The sequence below is a fragment of the Lygodium microphyllum genome, chromosome 7 (assembly GCF_053477565.2).
Source record: "Lygodium microphyllum isolate KBCC chromosome 7, Lygodium_microphyllum_v1.1.10, whole genome shotgun sequence".
NCBI lineage: Eukaryota > Viridiplantae > Streptophyta > Polypodiopsida > Schizaeales > Lygodiaceae > Lygodium > Lygodium microphyllum.
The window spans coordinates 93,573,043-93,593,491 of record NC_141141.1 but is presented as its reverse complement, the minus strand read 5'-3'; positions in this window follow the sequence as shown (position 1 = coordinate 93,593,491).

Genomic DNA, 20,449 nt, shown 5'->3' with positions numbered 1-20,449 from the left:
TGTATACTATAGTTTCACAAACATCAATCATTGGGAATGCATAGTTTCCATGCCTCATGCTCTAGGCCTAAATGGTGGAGTTGGAGCTTTTATAATTCATATATGATTAAGCAGTGTTGGGTTTCAAAATCCCTATTGTGAGCCCAAGGGTACTATGAGGGTAGCACCTCACTATGGTTGCCTAAACTTGCAAATGCTATACATGATCCTCAATCTCAAGCCTTAAAACCCAAGCTTCAACAAGAGAAAAATTAAAAGGGAGGGCGCTCAACCCTTGAGTGCTCAAATGCTCTATCGACCCAAAGTTCAACCAAGAGTCCACGAGCAACCAAGAAAACCCTTGCCTAAGGATTCTAAGTTGATCACCATTGCAAAAACCCAATGATAAAGCATCAATTGAACTTTAAACCTCACAATCCAACCCTACCACACCTAGTGAGAATCTTCAAGTGGAAGTACCACACATTAACTTGTCCCATTTAACTAAACCCAAGACATTGATACACCTTAAGCCACCACAACCACGATGATCCATTCTTAAGGTGGCATCCAATATGGCCATGGACAAAGGGGATGACTTGGCTACATACGTTCAGCAATTGGATTCAACTTTTACACTATTTGCTAGAAGTTATGAATGTTTAGACCTAGGCCTACTTGATGAACCCATAGCAAACGAGGTACGTTCCTTACCATATTCTTGGGAAGAATATGAATTCATCTTTATTAAGACTTCCATTTTTGCAAATAAGATGATTGAAAATGAAATCTCATGAGAAAAGGCCATAAGAAAATGCTTGATCACATCCTATGATAAAAGTAAAATTTCCATGCCACCACAAGAGCTTTCTGAAGGGCTCAAGAGGATTACCAAATCATGACCAATGTGGAGCAATGACATGAAATCAATAATTCTGAGTACAATTCAACCTATGTAGCCTCCACCTCATTTAGAGTGTTGGCCATAACTAGGAATCAGTCATTAGAAGAAAATATCATACTTCACCTATACCTAGATAGGAGTCTAATGGAGGAGGAACTCCACGTTGCAAGTCGGCTCAATTTTGCGATGACCTCTTGAGTGATATATTAGCTTACATCACACAAATAGGCATTTACCCATAAGATATGGACTGTTATGTGACTCTTGAGTATAATCCCAAGTTTTATGACTGGTTATTGAGAAGGTGAGAAACACCATGGATGCATTGCATGCCTATACACCTTGATTCCCCTAATCCTATGAAGAATTTTCATCCTATGGTAGTGAGGAACATTGGGTGGGACATTGTGTAGTGAGAAACTTTGATGTCCAAAGGAACAATGGTATGGTGACTATCAGGCAAGTGAAACCTCTAGAAGGAATGAAGTTGCCCTTAATCTAGAGATCCTAGAGAAGGCATTGGGGTTAGCAAAGAACCCAAAGAAGAGGCCTAAGAGGGATGTGTACAGAATGCTATGAATGGATAAAAAGAAGCTCTACACTAATGATGGAATCAGCCCAGCTAATATTTCATACCCCACCATTCAATTACAGGCTACTGGAGGATGAAATGGTCCACATATCTTTTTCAAGCGAGAGATACAATGTCCTTATGAATAGAATTGGTGTACCATTTTTAGAAAGCCTTGCAGCCAACACCTTGGAAGAGGTGAATTGGAATGCCTATGTCTAGAAGGCAATACAAGCATTGGCAAGGATACTAGCCACAACACTAAGGGTGTTAGGAGGGGAGTCTTCGGCCCATAGTAGAATCTGAGAGGAGAAACTACCTCCAAGGCTTTGACCATAGGCTTTGGAGGAGTGTTAACATACATTATCTAGGAGGATCTAAGAAAGGTGGAAAGACAAATGGTAGAGGAGACCTTTGAGCCATCACCAATCCGTGAGGAGCATCCTTCTCCCACCCCAGAAAACCCAATCATCTCATTTTCAACACGATAACTAAGGAAAGAAGAAAGCCACAAAGAGTAGCAAGACAATACAAAAAGAATTGTTAATGAAAAGGAGAATGACCAACCATCTCAACCATAACAAGACTTGAGTGAGAGGAGAGTCTCAGTGAGCAGCAAGGCTCAAAGTTTTCAAGTCAAGGGGAGAGAAAAAATAACACTCTCAAAATCCCCATATGAAGGACTCGCTCCATTATCGAGGGAGATAGAGAGTTGCAAAGGGTATATGAGGAGTCAAAGAGGCTAGAAGAAGAGTGAAAAAAGAGTAAAGAAGAAGAGAAAGAATGACTGAGGCAATAGGAGGAAGAGGAGATTGCCCTAGCCACTCAGAGATCTGTGGAGCAACCCTCCCAATCTTAGGAATTGGCAATGATGAGCCTATCAAGAGAGGACATGCCAAGCATGAGTGTAGTAGCTGAAGAAGTGAGACTAAGACCGGTGGCCGAAGGTAAGTGTAAAGCCCCGCTACAACCAATCCCACCATTCTCGGCTACATCAACAATCACCCCAACACAAGGTACTATAGAAGGGGCAGTCAATAAAATCAATATCATGGCTTGGGTACAATATATCATTTGCAAGAGCCCTGCTGCAAAGGTACCCTACTTAGAAGTGTCAACACTTCAGTGCCTTCGGCCATGCGCCACAATCAAGATCAGGATGAATTGGTAAAGGAGTTTCAAAGTCAACTCCAAAAGGCAATAGAAGATAAAAAGGCCACTCTTGTAGAGCTTGAAAAAGAAAAGGCTACCTTCACAGATTACAAGATGGAACAAGCAAGAGTAATGATCATCATACCTAGGGAGGTGATCGCACTAAAATAGGCCTTGAAGGAAAGAGAGAGAGAAGAGGGTTTAAAAGAGTTGTACGATGAAGAGAGAGAGAATCGCGTCTCCTTAGAAAATATGTGTGCCTTTAACTCCCAAGAAAATAGACGTCTAGAGCTGGAAATAAAGGAGTTAAAGAGGCAAGGAAAGAGCTGCAAGTGGCAATGAACCAAAGAGATGAGGAGAACACGAAGAAACTGGTAACAAGTCATAAGGAAAGAGTAGGTGGGATGTAAAAATCAAGAGTAAGAGCAAATAGATATGTTGTGGTGGGAGCAAGAGTAAGTGATTACCACCCTAGCATGGTACCCAAACCAAGGATTAGAGTAGCAAAAAGTGAAAGAATGGGCAATAAGAATGAAGAGCAAATCAAAAACTTAGCCTACATGCTAGCCTATTCTGAGAGAGTAAGTGCCTCCTGGCAGAAATCAAAGTTGTGGCTATCAAGATGGGAATGATGGTGCAATAATGGGCATTCTTAAGCAAAATATTGAATGCCACATAGCCATGAGAAGAAAAAACATTGGAGTAAATAAGAAAAAAACTAGAACTTACAAGGAGGGTCATACAACATGGACTCCATGACAAGGCACCCAAGCCTAGCACTAGCTTGGAAGTAGAGGAGCAATGTGCTCACTTAATCTCAGCTAGTTTAACAACATAGGAACTCACCTTGTGAGGGCTTGGGGAGCCAAAATAGCAAATGCAGCCACCTCAACACGAGCCACTAGAGCCAGTCTAGGAAGAATGGTTTGATTTCAAACCAAACCATCAAGAAGAAGAACAAGTGTAGAAACCGAGCCCCCCTATGTAGCCACAAGTGCAACTAAAGGAGCAAGGGGAGGAAGTAGGGCCACATGAATAGATGGTGGAGATGAGGCCACAAGTGTAGAGAGTAGGTTGAACACACCCACAAGAAGTTTTATGCCAAGATATTGCAAGTTTCACAAGTGGCTATCCCTCAAAGTGAGGAGTGCGATCCTATCAACTAGGGCTAGGAACTTGTAGTGTGGGAGCAATGGGAGAACCACTGCCACCCCTTCAAGTTCTCGTTCAATTTTCCTCACACATCGGATAGAGTATCATCTCCTAGGGTGATTGAGGAAGTCATCAAGATTTCAGCAAGGCTAGGAAGGAGATGGCTAGAGGAATGGAGGAGGCATCCCACGAGGTGGCAGCAAGAACCTGCAGACTATTGGGAAGATAAGGTGTTTGAGGTACCCCGGAGAGTAGAGGGATATGAGGCACAACCTAAGTGGCAAATGAACGTATGGGACTCTAGCTTAGAGGTCTGGATTGCTTTCTGCAATATCCTACCCCATGAATGGATGATCCTATCTACATGCCCTACACAAGAAGGTTTGGAGTCAATTTTAACTAGGAGGTGCATGGTAGATATGACTTCCCTCTAATCTACAATGTAAATGTCTCAATCCATGAAGAGATCTTGATCTTCACCAAAGGGGATCTCCATCCATCTATACCAAGTTTCCTCAAGGACTTCTCCTCATGCCCCAACCCCACTTTCATTACCACATGTAATTACCTCCACCTACTGCAAATATTACCAAAACAAAAACCTACTTTTTGCAGAGGAAGAGTGATTGTTTCCCCTCTTTTTTAATCTCAATGCTGGGATAGATAGATGTGTGATAGTGCACCTCATAGTGAGATCCACTCTCTTGTCAACATTTTGTATGAATCTCTTAGAATATATGAGTGAAAGTAGATTCACCAAGTGTAACCACTCATTTTTATAATGTATTCCACTCAATGTAAGAACCAACTTAAAGGTTTATTTGCATAGTAGAGAATTCCTCAGTAAAACCCTCAAGCCACCATGCAACCTGACCCCCATTCATCAACGAGATGCCTCTTAGCATGCTCCCTTATTAAGTTACTTTTTTTAGAATGAGAAAAATTTTAAGAAAATGAAAAAAAGAAAAAGAAAAACAAGAGAGAAAAGAAAATGATGAGAAAAACGAAAAGGACAAGAAGGAAAGAAGTAGGAAGAAAAGAAACACAAGGAAATAAGCTTATCTATACTCTACGAGCGGTGCAAGCACTACACCTAGGGACCACCCTAGCCCTTTCTCCCACTTCACACACTTAGGACAGATCAAGGGTAGGATATACCTAGGGAGTTCACGATCACCTATGGCTAGAACTATCTCCCTAAGTCAAACCCACAACACCTCCTTTTGTACACAAACTAGGTCCTCAAGTGTGGGAGAATACCATGGGCTTATGACCCAACTCCGAGTTTCACGGGCACAGACACCATGCACTGCACAGTGACATAGACACACCCCCAGGTAGTGCACTTTCTTTCATTTCAGGTACATTTGGAAACTGCGATCGATCACCAACATCAAAGGCTCCCATCATTCACTCAATCCATCCTCATCCTCCACAACCACATCCATTTTGGTATGTTTCTTCTCCATAGCCAACCTCCCCAAAACCCCATCATCGATCCATATGGCAAACCTTCCACCACCCAAGACCTTACAAAAAAGTGCCATGGGACTTGCACTTAGCTAGGAGGGCAATAATGTTACATCCCAAAAAGAAGTCCAAGATGGAAAAGGCCCAAAAAGTTGGAAACAGAAGATAGCCCAAAGCAAGAAAAATGGAAGAGAAAGGAAAGCTTAGACAAATGTAGGAAAAACCTCAAATGTAAAAGGAAGCATAAAATAATTAGGGCACCAAATTTTCTAACAAGAAAAGCATTGGGCGCATTGTAATTTATTTTGTAAAAGAGCATCAAGCTCCCTCTTTTGAAATTGGTAAATGTAGACGGACATGGGTGAAGGAACCGTGAAAGTAGGAAGGAATAAGGAAAGAGGATCTAGGCTGAAATGCCTAAAGAGATAGGTGTCCCAAGAGGACGAGGGCATGTATAAAAAAGTAAAAAGTGAATAAAGAAGATCATTCTTGTGTGTTACGTCAAAACTAGCTCTCTTCTTCTTCTTCTTCTTCTTCTTCTTGCTTGCTTGCTTGCTTTCTTTCTTGAGCTTGTGCTTGAGAGAGGGAGTGTGAGAGAGTGAGTGTGTGATGGTAAGGGACTGTGGTGGAGAAGCTCTCCATCTTCTCCTCTCTTCTTCTTCTCTTCTCTTTTCTCCTCTTGTCTCTTGCACAGTAATGGAGCTTGGAGCTTGGAGCTTGAGGATTGAGCTTGCTTAAGCTTACACCTTGGATCGTGGAGCTACTAGAGTGCTTGAGGAAGGAGGCAACTCAATCAGGCATGAAGGTAGGCTCACTACACTCCTAGGTATGAGAGCATGTATGGCTATGTGAGAGGTAGCCAACGCACTTGGCTTGAAACACTTGAAGCAATGAGAGGTATGTCGGTCTTGGTGGTTGAGCAAGAGCTCCCACAATATATATAAAAACTACTTGCTGCCAAAACTTACTCATAAACTTAGCATTCCAATCATGTACTATGACTTGGATAACCCATGCAACTTAAAGACATGCTCCATAAATTGGGTGGCCACTTGTGATGTCATGATATGTGTCCATTTTCCTTCAAGAATAGGTAGGGGATGCAAGAGACTAGTAGGTCTAAGCATGATCTCCTTGTTCTATTGGCATGAAACACAACTAGCCATAAAATCCTTGATACCCCTCCATATGCACTTCTAGTGAAAGCTCTTGATAATCCTATCATATGTTTTGAAAACTCCCAAACAACTAGTAGTGGAGCAAGAATGCATCTCTTCCATGATCTTTTATATGAAGGGATGAGTATGTAGGATGACAATCTTGCCATGGGACCAAATAAGGACATTTTTGAATTAATATTGAGAGTTTTTTTCCATTGCTTCATGCTACAATTTCTAAAATATGCAACTGAAGTCCTCATTCAACAAATAGGCCTCCTGAAGCTCCTCAATCCAATCAGTGTGCAACTCTCAAATGAAAGACACTCTGTATGGCCACGTTTGTGATAGTGAATCAGCCACTCTATTATCTTTGCCCCTAGTATCAAAGACGTGAAATTCATAATTTGCAAAGTTGCCACCCACCTCTACTTAAGAATCAAAGTAGAGTGAGTCAAGAAGTACTAAAGGACTCAATGGTCACTCTTCAATCTAAACTAGCTACCATATAGATAATGGTGCCATTTCTTAATAGCATGAAGGATGGCCAACATCTTATGTTCACAAACATTAATTTTCATCTCCTTTTCATCAAGCTTATGACTCTCAAAAGAAATCACACCATGCTCTTGCATCAATACATCGCCAATACCGTCCACTAGCATCATGCAGAATGGTAAACTCTTTTGAGAAGTTACGGAATACGAGAATGGGGGTTGAAGCAAGCATTTCCTTCAACTAGTTAAATCTATGATCAGTAGTAGCATCCCAAAAGAATAATTCCTTCTCTAACTAATCAGTCAAAGGGGTTACAATGGTGGCATAATGCTTAATGAAGTGTCTATAAAATGAAGAGAGACTAAGGAAACCATGTAATGAGGTAGTATTGGATGGTGTAGGCTAATCCTTGACACATTGTATCTTTTTAGAGTCATCCTATATTCCATTTTCACTAACAATGTGTCCCAAGTACTCCTATGATGTTTGCATGAAGATGCATCTACTTTTCTTTAAAAATGACCTATGCTCTCTCAAGTCATCAAACACCCTTTTGACATATGTCAAGTGCTCCTCTTGTAATTTGTTGCAAATGAGAATGTCATCAAAGAAAATGAGCACAAACTTGAACAGGATGGAATGTAAGATCTTATTCATGAGGCTCTAAAATGTGGCTAGGGTTCTAGTCAATCCAAAAGATATCACTAGAAAATAGTAAAGCCCACGATGAGTGTAAAAGCCATTTTGATCTGATCACCCTCCCTCATATGCATATGTAATAATAGTGGGAACACATATCAATGTTAGTGAAAAATCATGTCCCTTTAAACTCATTCAACAATTCATCAATCCATGGGATAGGATACAAGTTCTTGATTGTGATCTTATTCAAGTCCTTGTAGTCAATGCACATGCAGAAAGATCCATCTTTCTTCTTGACTAGCAGGAGTGGAGATGCATAAGGGGAAGAACTTGGTGTAATAAACCCCATCTCAAGTAACTCTTTGACTTGCTTTGCAACTTTGCCTTAGAATGGGACTCTAGCTCAAGTGGATGGTCCATTTTCTTGTTATGGGGAAGGAATGTAGGTATTTGATACAAATCATTATACTCAATAAAGGGGTTATTTACATATTGAATAGAAAACCCTGTAGTAAGAAAGTAGCATAAAAATGACAATTTTCAGCAAGGTTATAGCAGCCCTGCACTCCATTGAGATATACATGTGTAAATAACCCCATGGGGTGCAGGGCTGCTATAACCTTGCTGAAAATTCTCATTTTTATGCTACTTTCTTGCATATCTCTCACGAAATTTAATTTCATCAAGTAAAGTGGAAGGATTTTGAGTCTTTACATCAGCCAACAAGCTAGGCTCTACTAATCCATAGATATGCTTATGAAATTTTGCATCATCACTAATAATCTCGACATACATGGTCAGGTTTATGAACTAATTTATATACTCTTGTACTATGAGATTATGTTGGTCAAGCTAATACTATCATCTTGCTAACCACTCTTTTTCCACTAGGAACACAAAGACCTAAGCCATAAACATCTTAAAGTCTTTCAAATCAATGAATTGATGATTCTCATAGTTGATCTAGCACCACCATGTGTAGGTAAATCCCTTTAGATCAAGAGAAGCAAAGATAATTTTCTAATCATCAATATGTGGATAAATATTGAAGTAGAACTCTAGTTTGGAGGTGTAGGCAAATCCCTCTAAATAGAGAGCAGCAAAGAGAATTTTCTAATCATCAATATGCGGATGAATATTGAAGTAAGACTCAAGTTTGGGGGTCCATTCTTCCAAGTATAATTGCCCCTTTGGTAAGAATGAACTTGCTACTACAGAGCTCATTGGGGCCTTGTTGTTCACCATGCATACCATGCTCCCCATACATATTGTTGTCTATACATGCCATGTTGTGTATTAAACCTGTTAGAATATCAAGCTCCCGTTACTCTTTGGTCATTCTATCTTTATGTGTGTGAGTGACATTAGTTGGATACAGCTGTACATGTGTGTGACAGTCAATAAGTTGGTGTAGTCAGTGATTTAACCATAGTTAGTCTTGGTTAGTCCTACCTATGTGTGTAAGTCTCTTTCAATTAGTATGATGGAAGAATAATGGAAGAAGAACCATAATGAGCTGAAACTCATATTCTGCTCCACTCTGTCTCTCTCCCTCTCTTCCAACATGGTATCAGAGCTTGAACGTCTGAAGCCTGAAGGCTTAGCAGTGGCCATTTGACATCAAGACATCAGATCTGAAGAAAACATCATCAAAGGAGATTGTGTCTGTAGCCCGTTTTTTTGCAGAAGCTATATCTTGCTACAGAAATTTTGGAGAGACAGCTCATGGTTCCTGACCGTTTCGACGTGGTCTATGACTTCATAGAAGAAAGTTTTTTCAAATTCCTCACAGATTTTGAGATATTCAACACAGACATCTTCAGACTAGCTGTTTACTGCAATAAATAGCATGTGATTCTAGGGCACTGGTGGATTTCATCCTAATAATGTATGTGCCCTTATTATCATGCATTTGGGCATGATATTGGAGTGTTAAATGCTCAAATTTGGAGCTTATTTGCAGGCTAGAAATAGTGAACTGGTTGTTGTCCTGAATTTGGAAACAATACACCTATAGGGTTGAAGTATCTAAAAGTCCAAAGTTTGGACAAATTTTTTGTTGGTTATACCATGGTATTGACTGGTTATTATGTACAGGAAGGATACATATCATCTTCACTTGACATACATGCAATATATTCTGATCAATTGGACATGTATCTACTCCTGCATAGAGTGGCAATTGAATGAGATATTTTGGGGCTATTTTGAAGTCTAAATACTCTTGTTTTAACATAGAAAACACTACTGGTTATAGTAGTGGGCTGGTTGTATTTGATAATGCTACTTGCATACAGTATAAACATTGATACTTGTATGGACATAGTTTGTTGCTGGGATGTTTTGCCACTACCATAGAATGTTTTGAACTGATTTGAACTTGGTTTATGCTCAGTTGATTGTGTTTTTTCATTGTTGGAATACAGTTTATAGCAAGCATATTGTTAGAAAAACTATCTTGAATTGTACAAAACTGTCTTGAATTGCCGGAAACTAGTCCTGAACTGTAGGAAAAGGAGTGAGATACTTATAGGTTGTATACATCACTGAATACTTAAGCTGCAACTACGGTAAATGCTCAAGGCATTGACAATATCACTCAAATTACGGGAGAAAATCTTGACAACAAAATTTTTTCTTTATGGAAGTTTCTTATGAAGAATTTTTTGGTTGGCAAAGGTTATTGGGACTTATGTACAGGTGATGAGGTTGAACTTGAAATACATGAAAATAATCCCACAAATGTTCAAAAAAGGGCTCATAAGCTATGGGCTGAGAGAGTATGCAAGGTGCTACATTGGTTTTCCTTATGTATATAAGATGCTATGGTTATACAGATTACTGGATGCAGTTCTCCAAAGGATGCATGGGACATGCTCATGAAGAATTATGGAAATGTAACACATGCAACAGATTTAGCTAAAGCAACAGTTCAATAACATGTATAGGAATGGTAGAAGCATTCAAGCCTACACTACAGAGATTAAGAACATAGCGGATCAGCTTGCCACCATTGGATCTTCAGTATCTGAGGATGATATGATTGCAATGACATTGAATGGACTTGGCAAAGAGTATAAAGCATTTAATATGTCTATTTCTGTGAAAGCTGAATCCCCTGATTGGGATGAGCTAATTGCTTTGCTACTGCATGAGGAAGTTAAGCTTGGGCTGAATACAGGTTCTAGTATGTCTCAAACCAGAGACACTATTCTTCACTCTAGCTAGCATGGTAGAGGCGGTAGAGGCCATGGCTCTTTTTGAGGTTGAGGAGACACTTGAAACACTTATAAACAACATTAGCAGAATGCCTGGCATGGCACAAATACGCAGGGCCAACGTGGATTTGTCGGCTTTAGAGGTAGGGGGAGATTACCCCATAGTAGAGGTGGTGGATTTGGTTCATGGCAGTCAAATGATCAATCAAACAAAGATAAGGACTATCATTATTATGGCAGATATGGACACATTGCAAAGGATTGTTACGAGAAGCAGGGAGATATGAAGGCAAAGGGCAAACATCATAGGCACTATGCATCTTCTAGTGGTGCTCATGATGAGCAAGTTAAGTCGTTTGATATGCATCATGTATCTAATAATGCATCTAGGCAGAATAGAGATGAGAGATGGTACATTGATTCAAGGGCTTCAAATCATATGACACCCCATGGAAAATGGTTTGATGAGATGGTTGCAGGTGCACATGGTTATGTGTGTACTAGGGATGACACCCAATATGACATTAAGCACACAAGAATTGTGTCTAATAATGCATCTGGGCAGAATAGAGATGAGAGATGGTACATTGATTCAAGGCTTCAAATCATATGACACCCCATGGAAAATGGTTTGATGAGATGGTTGCAGGTGCACATGGTTATGTGTGTACTGGGGATGACACCCAACATGACATTAAGCACACAGAAATTGTTATGTTGTTGATGCCTAATGGCAAGAAAAAGGTCCTGCATGATGTACTACATGTACCTACGATAACCAAGAATCTTTTGTCAGTTGGATAGATGGCAGAACAGAATCTACAGGTGAGATTTAATAGAGATGGATGCTTTGTTGAAGAATATGGTAATGGATGCAAATTGATTGCTAGAGGCCGAAGAGATGGCAGAATGTTTACTCTTGATGCGTCAATTCTAGAATTGAAAATAGCCATGTTTGCACATGATGATGGTGCTATATGGGATGTTGAGATATGGCATAAGCAAATTGGCCATGTGAATGTACAAAAGCTGAAATCTATGTAGCAGAAGGAGATTGTGCTTGGACTAACTAAGTTCAAGTATCATGACTTTGGACATGTATGTGATGCATGTCAATTTGGAAAGCATGCATGGTTTCCATTTATGAGACATGTATGGAATAGCTCACGACCCTTGCAGTTGATACATTTAGATGTATGGGGTCCGTCTCATAATGCTTCGTTTGGTGATGCTCGTTACTATGTATCCTTCATTGATGATTTTAGTAGGTATAGCGTTACATACTAAAACATAAGGATGATGTGTTTGATGCATTCAAGGACTTCAAGAAGCATGCTGAAAATGAGTTGAGCTGTAAAATTTCATGTCTTAGATCAAATGGAGGTGGAGAATATGTCTTTAATTACTTTGACAGATACCTTGCTAAACATGGGATCAGAAGATAGTTAACTTGCAACCATACACCGCAACAAAATGGTGTAGCAAAAAGGAAAAGAATTAGCAAGAGCTATGCTGAATGAGAAGAGTTTGCAAAATGGTTATTGGGCTGAAGCAGTAGTGACTGCTGTCTATGTGCTGAATAGAATCCCTACAACAAGGATTCATGATGTAACTCCATATGAGAGGTTGTATGGTCATAAGCCTGACATTTCACACTTGAAGGTATTTGGAAGCATTGCATGTGCATGTTCCTGATGAAAAGAGGAAGAAATTGGATCCTAAAGCTGTCAAGAGTGTGTTCCTTGGTTATGCACAAGACCGAAAAGGTTATAAGTGTTATGTACCATCTACACATGAGACATTGATTAGCAAAGATGTTGTTTTTGATGAGTTGGTATCGTGGTATGGTAATCCTATTGCAGTGGCTCTACTGATGGATCAGCTTGCACTAGTAATGCTAAAAATACACCTATAGTGAGTACATCTATGAGTGGTCCTACAGGTGATGGGTCACCTATAGTAAGTCCTTGGTCAGGACACTTGCAGACTCGTACTCCTACGTCCACTGACATAGATATGTTAGTGAGGGGAGATTGGATAAGGGAAAAGAAAAGATGATTGAGGATGTGATAGGTCCACTTACAGCAGGTTATGAGTCATCTAACAACGACAGCTCGGATAATGAGTTGGGCATTCCGTTTGTTATGACGCCTGGAGCAAGGCAGAGTCGTTATGTACCGCCGCATGAGAGGCAAGCTTGGAGTGAGCCACAATTACGGAGATCTGAGGGAGTTAGAAAACTAGTTGATAGGTTTACATACACTAGTTATTCAGCCTGCCATTATGCATATATGGCTAGTGTGACAGGTTACAAAGAACCTACAAAGTTTGATGATGCACTTATAGATGATAACTAGTGTGCTGCCATGGATGAGGAGTATGAAGCCTTTTCTGAAAATGAGACATGGGAATTGGTTGAGTTGCCTAAAGGCAAAGTTTCCATTGGCTACAAATGGGTGTACAAGTTTAAGTGCAAGTCATATGGTTCGTTAGAATGCTATAAGGCAAGGCTGGTTGCAAAAGGGTATGCATAGCAATATGGCCTTGACTATGAGGAGACTTTCAATCCGGTGGCTAGAATGGCAATAGTCAGAGAATTGTCATTGCTTTGGCAGCATGGAAAGGTTGGAAATTATGGCAAGTGGATGTCAAGAATGCTTTCTTGAATGATGATTTGGTTGAGGAAGTATATATGGAGCAGCCTGAAGGCTATGTTCACCCGGACTTTCCTACACATGTATGTAAGCTGAAAAAGACTTTATATGAACTGAAACAAGCACCTAGATCATGGAATGCTCGGATCAATAGTTATTTATAGCAACATGGATTTAGATTGGGTGATGCAAATCATAGTTTGTTCATGAAGAAAACAGATCATGAAGATGTGTTTCTAGGGTTTATGTAGATGATCTTATCATCACTGGAGATGATGAAGAAGGCATTGTTGAAATTAAATCATGTTTACAAGATGAATTCATAGTCAAAGACCTTGGTGAACTAAAGTATTTTCTTGGGATTGAGGTAGTCTCTACGCCTCAAGGCATATGGCTACTACAGAAGCAGTATGCTCATGACATGTTACAGAAGTATGGTATGGCTGAATGCAAGCCTATGGAGACAACTCTTGATCAGAATGTCAAGCTGCATATTGATGTTGGGAATGACATAGAGAATGTGACCGTGTATCCACAGATGGTGGGTAGCTTGATATACTTGACTATTACCAATCCTAACTTATGTTATACAGTGGAGCTAATTTGTCAAATCATGCAGAAGCCTTGCAAACCACATTTAGATGTAGTCATGAGGATCATGAGATATGTAAAGGGTACTACAGATTATGGGTTGTTTTATTCATATGGAAAATCTCTTGACTTGATAGGGTTTACTGATGCTGATTGGGCTGGTTGTGCCTATGACAAGAGGTCAACCAATGGTTATGCATTTGGATTGGGCAATAGTATGATAAGTTGGTAAAGTAAGAAACAGCCTACTATTACATTGTCTAGTACAGAAACTAAGTACAGAGGAGCTGCCTTAGCGGCTTGCAAAGTAGTTTAGTTGATGAAACTGCTGAAAGACTTGGGAATACAGCTGGAAAGTAGAGTGAGATTGTAGTGTGATAACCTCAGCAGTGCTATGTTGTCTAGCAATCTTGTCTACCATGCTAGGTCCAAACATATCCAGGTTCACTACCATTTCATTAGAGAAATGGTTCTTATAGGGTAGATTGACTTGATTCATGTGAAGACTGAAGAACAGGTAGAAGACATATTTAGAAAGTTTCTTGGTAAAGAAAAGTTCATATACTTCAGACAACTACTTGGAGTTTATCAGATGGTTTGAGCTTGAGGGGGAGTGTTAGAATATCAAGCTACTCTCGTTACCTTTCAGTCAGTCTATCTTTATGTGTGTGACTGACATTAGCTACATACAGTTGTACACGTATGTGACATTCAATAAGTTGGTGTATTCAGTGACTTAACCACAGTTAGTCTTGGTTAGTCATACCTATGTGTGTAAGTCTCTTTCAGTTAGTATGATGGAAGAATAATGGAAGGAAAAAAAAATGAGCTAAAACTCATCTTCCACTCCACTTTGTCTCTCCCTCTTTTCCAACAAAACCCATACTACCCATTGTTACCATGTTGGCCATTAATGCCATGCCCTCCATGATGGGTTTGAGCCATATAAGTCCCATTGGGGATCCTAGCGAGAGTGGGTGAGGTTCCGCTATAGTGTGGAGCAGGGGTCTCACATGGGGATTGGCTATATGTATGATGGGAGAGCTCAAGAGGGACTCATCCTCAACTAATCTCAAATTTGAAGGATAGGAAATACCCTTAGTACCAAGAATACCATGTGGACCATGAAGTGGGTCCAATGGATGAGGTCATCGTGATTCATGCTTGGACTCATTGGCCTTATCTTGTGCCGAGGTCATGGCTAACTAGTCTGCAAGAGTGGTGAGGTGTTCCAAGGTATGTTGAGTATGAGAGTTGGATAGGGCCATTTGTTCAATTGTAAGATCTATTTTGGTTAGCAACTAATGATGATTAGCAAGCATGTCATTATGCCTTTCCATGTGGTGCATTTCATGCTAACAAAGAATGTGATTGAGTATGCTATAAGGGTCCATATTGGGTACTTCATCTTGCATCTCACTGTAAAAATATTGTTTTAAGCTAGGTTCTTCATTCATTGAGTCCTTGGAGTCCCTAATCTCCCTCTGGACCTCCCCATGGGCCTTACATTTGCCTTTTTTGTTCTACCATCTAAGTGTTATCCACATGACCCACTATTAATAAAATGGGTATAACTTCTAGTAGGAAACTCCAATCGAGGTGATTTTTTATTCAAATCAAAGGGAAAAAATCCTCTTCAATATGAGATATAAATATTGTGAGAAAAAATGATCAGATAATTCTACAATTGGATCTATTGCATGTTTATACCCTATCCACATTGACCTTGGTGCACAAAAACGGCCATGTCTTTTAGACCATAGCTCTATTGGGGAGGTTTTTAATTCAAATCAAAGGGTAAAAATCCCTCTTCAAGATGAACTATATTGTTCACTCCCAAATGCAATAGAGAATTTATTGTTGTAAGCTTTCTATGGCTGTTCCTAATAAGTGCTTACAACTGAAACACTACCTTTTCCAATTTGAACAGGCACTATATGAGTGGCTCATAGATTGAGGGGCCTAAGAATCATAGTAATGAACATTCTTAGAATACTAGGAATGATCTCAAGTACATTTAAGCATCACTTTTCTCTATCATCACTGCATAAGGAAGCCTTAGCACCATACATCTTGCATTGAGTACATACATGTCAAGTGTCACACATGGGTAACTTGATCAGTGAAAATGTCTCACATTAGGGGATATCTCATTGGCAATGGGGTGATCATGAAGTGTACTTGCACCTGCATACAAATATTGGGCTCCAAATCATAGGAGGTGAGCAAAGTTCCCCCAAGCTAGGTTGTTCATCCCTTCGAGGTCTTAAGTGGTAAGGGAGGATCACCTTGTTTTAGCTTACCACCTCACCTGGCATCGGCCTTTTTCCTTAATTGGAGTCTACATGGAAAAAAAAAATTAATTGTTCAATCATCATGAGATACATTAGAAAAGAAACATTGGGCCTTTTCATGAAATGCAAGGATGGAACAAGAGCTTGGGTGGGGGCTTACCTTGGCAATCCAATGACTCACCAGTTTTCACTTACCCTTTTACACTGGCTTATTATCCAGTTGGGATCAATTCAACACGCATATGATAGGATAAATGTTAGATTCAGCAATAACCAATGAGGAAGAGTTAACATGATGCATTGTAAAGTAAATGAGGATCAAGTAGGCTACCAATTCTATGTGGGCAGCATGCATGTAATGAAGGACTCTACTAATAAGGCAATGTGCATCCTTAATCTCTCAAAAAAAGGTAGTAAGCTCAACAAGTGGATTAAAATGAGAGATTAGGATCTAATTGATATAACTCTTCAATGTTTGGAGTAGATGGATGAAGCATGATCCCGCAATGATCCAAGTCCTTCATTAGTCAGCTTGAGGAAGCAAAGCACTCTAATGGATACCATCTTCAAGATTTTGGTGCTTGCTTTGATTTTGGGGCTTCTATACTTGATCTTGAGCTTTCTTTTTCAGAATCAAAAGCTTCAACTTTTTCATGGTTGCCCACCATAAGAGATCCCTACATATTGAGCTTCATGTCTTCAATTCGGGTGAGTGTGGCCAAGAATGGTTGAAGGAGAGGGCTTAGATTTTAAAGGTTTGGGAGCTTGGATTAAGCTTTAATGGCTAATCAAGATAGGGTACAAGAGTGTACTAGTGTTTGCAGGAGAGGGGAGCTAAAATGTTGGGAAAAAAGGGCCAAGATCTGGTCAAGAAGGTGAAGAATGATTGCATAAGCCTTATGGAAGCACCAGAGGGGGTGAGTAGAAAGGCCAAGGATAATAGTGTAAAATGCACCACAATTTTTGGGTGTTTCCTTAGCACTAATAATTAGCAAGCTTGGTCATCACATTACTCCATCTGTTGCTCCTCATGGTGGTTAGGATCTCATGCTTGAAGTCTCTAGTGTCCTGTAGAATGGGGAAGCAAGATTTAATAGGATCATTGGGCATGGTAGCCATGGCAGCTCTACAAAAGGATACTGGGAAGAGAAAAAGAAGACTCGCTTGAAAAAGCAACTATAGAGAAAACCTTCACTAAGTTCTTGGGGTCTTTCTTGGTAATTCACCTCCAAAAATTTGACTATGAGTTAAAAGGACATGCTATTTTTACCCTTTCACCTCTAGATTTGTCAAAGCCTCTAGCCATAGCCTATGTGGTCTTCAAGAAAGCTTCCATTAACTCTAGTACTCTTGCTCTACCTATACATGTTGCCTGAGCAACTAGGGTTTTTATATTTGAAAAGAGAACTAGATAGAGAAAGAGGAAATGCAAAATGACCAAAGCCTAAAGCTCTGATACCACTTGTAATAAATGAGGCAGAGAGGAAAGATGAGAATGGGTAGAAGAGAGAGAAAGAGAGGAAAAAGAAGAAAGATTAGAAGAGAAAAGAGAAAGAAAGGAAAAAAGGGAGGAGGAAAAAAGCCATAGAAGCTGAAAGAGAAGGTAACATTAGGAAAAAAATAAACTCACAAATGGGCCCTTAAAAATAATATAGTTTAAGATGTGGGCATTTTGGATTGTCCAATAGGAAGGCTAGATGTTGACATCCATGGAGGGTTGAATCTTCTCTCTCCAAATCTTGGGTTTTTATTAGAAAAAGGGATAGTGGGGGATTTAAAAAAAGGGAGAATGAATAGTACACAAAAATTGAGTTTCTGTCACCTCGTATTTCCCTCCCTTTTTTTGGAGAATTTTCAGTTTTCCTCCTCTCATGAAATTAGTTTGACCCAAAAGTTGAGCAACATACCACTTTCCCTCTCTTCTCTATACTCATGAATTTTTGTCTCCATTGAAGCTCCCTACTGAGAGTAATTAGGGTTTTGAGCATTCTACTTACCTCTGCACTTTCTTCTCCACATATAGCTCCAAATTTTGGGCAAAACACAAGTGCCCATCTCTCTTTGCATTTTCTCTTGTTTGCTATTTTTTCAAAAGGATTTGATGTTGTTTCTTACTGTTATTGTTGTTTTATTGCAAAGTTATTTTGGGTAGAAGATAGAGGTGCTCATCTCTCTCTCTCTCTCTCTCTCTCTCTCTCTCTCTCTCTCTCTCTCTCTCTCTCTCTCTCTCTCTCTCTCTCTCTCTCTCTCTCTCTCTCTCTCTCTCTCTCTCTCTCTCTCTCTCTCTCTCTCTTTTCTTTCCCCCCTCTCTTTATGTGTTATTTCTCTTTTATGTGATGTTTTCAATAGAATTTGATGTTGGTTCTAATTGTTGTTTTCTTGCAGAGTTTATTTGGAGCAAGAGGTAAAGGTGTTAATCTCTCTCTCTCTATTTGGTTTTTTTTTTGCTAATATCTTTTCAATACAACATAATGTTGGCTCATCTCTCTCTCCCTCTCTCTTTCTCTCTCTACGTTGTGAGAAACCAGAGTTGTAGCATTGGAATGTGTGCACAAGAGGAAGGAGAGAGCTCAAAGTACAAGAACAACATCTTGTTTACTAAGTTGCTTACAAGTACAACTTGGGTACACTCTCCCACTTTTGATAGTGACCCATAGGCTGTTTATATACCCTTTGCCAAGCTAGGTTAGGGTTTCCCTTGCCCCTAAGGCTATTCACACCCATCTGTCCTTATGCACCCTTGCTTACAGTGGGTTCATATGACTATCTTCTAACACCCCCCTCAATGTTAGGGTGGCATTGGATTACAAGGCATGTAAGATGCCCCCCCCCCCCCCCCCTTTAAACAATCGGGATGCCTTTATAAATCAAGTTACAAGATTGGTTTTAGGTAGATGATTTAAAGACTCAAAAAACTCAATCTTCAAATGAATTGGAGGCATAATTGCCCACCAGTTCTTTGGGTACATCAGGAGTGTTGGGGCATTTGCTAGTGATATGTCATGTCTTCTTGCATTTGTTACATTTCATTTTCTTAGGATACTTCTTCCAACAGTTGTTTACAATATGTCAATTTTTTCTTACAGAAAGAACATCTAGTGAGAGCTGTATGTACCAATACTTGATCATGGGAAGTTGAAGATGCCTGACTGTTGCTACTTTCTTTGTGGTTCCTCTTTTCTTCATCCAAACCGGATTGGATGGTACTTGCCAATCTAGGATCTGGAATGTTGGTAAGAGTGGTTACAAGAGTAGGAAACACCTATTTTACACTTTTAGGAGAATAGCTATAGCATCTTCTTCATGTATTGGAGCTTGTACTGAGGCAAGCTGTGCCATAAGTCCCTTCATGTGAGAGATGAATTTTCCCAAGTCTTCTCGTAATCGATATTCCAAGCTAAAGAATTCAATTTTAAGGAAGATTTTAGTATTTTTACTAGTGGCTCCATAAAGCTTTTCAAGCTCATCCCATTTTTCTTTAGAAATATTTAGTTTATCAACATGATGAATCAATGACTCATCTAAGTGTAACATAATGATTGCTTGGGCATGTTGGTCATCCTCTATATCAACTAGATTTGCAGAGTTAATAGCTTTAGCACCTTGAATGAGAGGCCAATACCCTCTCTCCATTATTTTATACTTGATAAGGACCTGCCATTGGTGGAAATCTTTGCCGTCAAATTTTCAAATTTGAGGATGGACATCAACATATGTTGTGGCCATTGGGAAGGTCTTACCACTTGTTAGAACAAGGATAGTGTCTAGTCCCTTACAAGTTTGCCATTGAATGCAAAAGTAATGTTTACTAAGTTGTTTACAAGTACAACTTGGGTACACTCTCCCACTTTTGATAGTGACCCATTGGCTGTTTATATAGCCTCTACCAAGCTAGGATTAGGGTTTCCCCTACCCCTCAGCTATTCACACCCATCTGCCCTTATGCACCCTTGCTTACAGTGGGTTCCTATGCCTATCTTCTAACATATGTTTCCTCTTTTCTACTATTTTGTCAATATACCTTCATGTAAATACTAACCTACACTGCATTCCTCATTGCGTCTACATCCGGTCTCTTGCTATTGTCTTTTGTAGAGATCAATTTGGGCAAGATTGTATAGGTGCTCATTTCTTTCTCTCTCCCGCGTACTCACACACTCTCTCTTT